Genomic DNA, 4,080 nt, shown 5'->3' with positions numbered 1-4,080 from the left:
AAACGACTCGACGGCACATAACAACAACAACAACAACAACAGAGAAAATAATTGTTAATAATTGACTTTTTAATTTTTCTTTTAGGTAAATTGGCAACAAAAATATTTTTGTTAAATTATATGACTTTACTATATGTAGCAGAATATAGATATGCATGAAGGTGATTTTTATTGATAGATTTTCAAAGTTTTAAGTTGGGTCCTGTATGTTGGGTCCAGTTTTCTCCTATCAATTTGGTTTCTACAATTCCTCAAGATCAGCATGTCAATGGGAAAACATTTTATAATTTCTAATAATCTTCATTTTCCTTGTTTCCTAAATTTCTTACTCATCTTGTCTACCTTGGAAGAAGAAATGCTAACCAATATTCAAATGTTCTTATCAAAAAGGCAGCAATTGAAATTCTGATTGGCAAAAAGAGTGACATTGTTGACAAGACATGAATGTCTATGAAGATGACAAGAATGTCACAACAACAATAGCATTTGTGCTGGTCAACACAGTGGGGGGCCACCACCCTGCAGTAACAAAGCCAAGAAAATAAAGATTAAATTTTCAAAGGCATGTAAGAAAATCACCCAAATATAACAAGTTTCACAAAGTGTTCAAAAATATTTATTTGGTCTGCTCTGTTTCTTCATCCTTTGAGACCATTTTTGATCCCTACTTTTCTTCTCAATGTCTCAATTCTCACATAATTATCCCTCTTCCCTGTATGCTCACTGCACACTCTTTACCCTGCTTCAGACATATCCATACATCTTTGTCCCAAAGGTAAAGATGAAGGCAGAGCCGAAATAAATAAATAAATAAATAAAATTAAAAATGCATGAGACACAGAGTGAAGAAAAACCAAAAAGCTTTCCTTCTGGTGCAGTGATGAGCTGAGGACATCTGACTGAAGTAGTGAAGAAGGGTAATTTCCCCTCTCTTACTTCTAGTTTAAAGGAGACAGAAATTAAGAAAGTCACAATCTTACTTTTATAGAACACACGTCTCCCACAAGCACTGTAGTAATCCCTGGAATGGCCTTTGCTAAGTCTGTATTATCTATCTGGAATGATTCAACTTAATTTTATGTCACTTAGGAACATTTCTCCATTCAAAAGTAGAAGAAAAGAGGAAAAGATGATGTCACTCTTTCAGCTTGATTTTAAATAAAAACAACTGCATGCACCAGAACAGGTTAGGGTTAATTTGTCTGCACCAAGCTAACCACATTAGGATGGAATGCAATATAGGTAGATTCAAGTTTAAACAAAAATTTGTTTTGTTTTATGCAAAAGCGTTGGCTAACTCTGAGAAGAGTGGGAATCCCAGAACACTTGATTGTGCTAATGTGAAACCTATACTTGGACCAGGAGACAGTCATCAGAACAAAGAAACACTACACATTTCAAAACTGGGAAGGATGTATGCCAGAGATGTGTCCTATCTACATAACTTTACAATCTATATGAAGAAGATATTATCTGGAAGGCTGGGCTCTATGAGGAATCTATGTTATGTAGATGACACAACCCTGCTTGGTAAAACTGTGTGGGACCTGGAGTGCTTGTTGCAGAAGGTCAAGGATCACAGCCTTCAATATGGATTGAAGCTCAACATCAAGAAAACAAAGATTCCCACCACTGAGCCACCTGGCAGCATCATTATAGTGAAAAAACTGAGATTGTTCACAGCTTTAGTTTCCTTGATTCCACAGTCAACACTCTTGGCACCAGTAGCCAGGAAATTAAAAGACATACTGAGTTGTGAAAGTCTCCTGTCAGAGATCTCTCTAAAGCACTGTGCACCTGAATCAGGCCATGGTTTTTGCAATTACTTGCTTTGCATCAGAGATAGAAAGCAAATTGATCCCTTTGAGCTGTGGTGTTGGAGAAGAGTACTGAATATACCATAGCCAGTTAAAAGAACAAGCACGTTTGCCCTGGAGAGGTTGAAGGCAGGCTGCTCCTTGGATACAAGGATTCTGAAGCTTCATCTGACATACTTTGGACTTGTTGCAACGAAGGACCAGTCCTTGGAGAGGGATGTCATTCCTGGGAGGGCGGAGGCACAGTGCAGAAGAGGAAAACCCTCGATGAGATGGATTGTTTCCGTGACTGAGGTAATTGGGGTAGGTGTGTCAGAGACAATAGGGATTAGCACAGGATAGAGCAGGGCTGTTGTACATAAGGTTACTATGAGTCTCAGGCGACTCGATGACATATAACAACATCAACAATGCAGCTATGTGACTGGTAGCTGTGAGTTTCATATGTGCATTGTTCCTTAAACAATAGATACAGGTATTAAAATGAAAAGATGTTTTTCATATTTACTGAATAGAAATGGATTTGATCCAAAGCTAGCTGTTTAGATCCACAAGTCTTATATTTATAGCTTTTCAAAGTACCCTCATTATGGAACTTCTTGAAAAATTCCTTCATTTTTTTGATACAGATCTATAGTATGAATGATAACTATGCTTTTAAAGATCTAAGCTTTATCCATTTTTCCCACTGAGAAAATTATTTTAATAATACATTTCTAATAACTAAAGTTTCCCTGGAGAATACGACAGTTGTTGTTTCATGCCGTCAAGTCAAGTATGACCCATAGTTACCCTACGTACAACAGATCTGAACCCTGTCCTTTCCTATACCATCCTCATAATCTTTGATACATTTGAGCCCGTTGACGCAGTCACTGTGACAATCCATGTACTTGAAGGTCTTCCTCTCATTCACGATCCCTCCACATTTACAAGCTTAGCTTGTTATTCTTCACCAAAGAGTAGCCTCTTCTAACACTATGTCTAAAATATGTGAGATGAAGCTTCACCATCTTTACTTCCAAGTATCTATCAGGCTTCACCTTCTCTAAGACATATCTGTTTGTTCTTTTGGTAGTCCATGGGATATTCAATATTCTTCTCCAACATCTAGTTCAATATTTCAAAAGCACCATTTTTTTCCTTCTATCATCTTTATTCATTTCCAGCTCCCAGATACGCATCAAGTGATTAAAAAAACAAAGGTCTGAATCAGGCACACTTCTGTCTTGAAACTAACATCACTGTTCCTCAGTAATCTGGAGAGGTCCCTGACTGCAGATTTTTCTAACATAAATACATCTCCTGTTCTTCTCACTGGTGTCAAGCATATTGGTTGTGGATTCAAATAAGATGAAGTTTTTGACAGTTTCAATATTTTCTCCCTTTTTCTCCATGATGTTGCCTATTAGTCCAGTGCTGAGAATTTTTGTTTTATTGACGTTGACATGCAATTCTTATTGAAAGCTGCCATATTTGATCCTCTGCAGCAAGTGTTTGGAGTCATCTTTACGTTCAGCAAGCAAGGTTATGTCATCTGCATTAAGTAGGTCATTGATGGATCTTCCTCTGATTTTGATTCTTCTTAGCAACCAGCTTCTCGAATAATTTTCTCAGCATACAAGCTGTGGCTGACTCTGAGAAGAATGGGAATCCCAGAACATTTGATTGTGCTAATACGAAACTTATACTTGTACCAAAAGGCAGTCGTCAGAATAGAGCAAGGAGACACTACATGGTTCAAAATCAAGCAGGGGTTCCATCTGGGATGTATTCTGTCTCCATACCTTTTCAATCTGTATGCAGAACAGAACATCCGAAACGTTGGGCTATACGAAGAGGAATGTGGCATGAGGATTGGTGGAAGAATCATCAACAACCTGTGTTATGCACATGACACAACCCTGCTTGCTGAAACTGAGGAGAACCTGAAGCGTTTGCTGCAGAAGACTAAGGACAACAGCCTCCTATATGGACTGAAGCTCAACGTCAAGAAAACAAAGATTCTAACCACTGGGCCAATTGGCAGCATCAGTATGGATGGTGAAGAGATTGAGATAGGTAACAATGTTAATTTACTTGCCTCCACAGTCAACACTCTTGGTAACAGCAGCCAGGAAATCAGGAAATGAATTGCATTGGGAAAGTTGGCTGTGAGGGACCTCTCAAGAGTACTGAAGAGACTAATGTGCACCTGATCAGGGCTATAGTCTTCGCAATTGTGTGCTATGCATCAGAGAGTTGGACAGTGAATAGGTTTGTT

This window comes from Elephantulus edwardii, unplaced genomic scaffold (assembly GCF_000299155.1).
Source record: "Elephantulus edwardii isolate Elephantulus edwardi_28Jun2011 unplaced genomic scaffold, EleEdw1.0 scaffold00002, whole genome shotgun sequence".
Lineage (NCBI taxonomy): Eukaryota > Metazoa > Chordata > Mammalia > Macroscelidea > Macroscelididae > Elephantulus > Elephantulus edwardii.
This window is presented reverse-complemented; position numbering follows the sequence as displayed.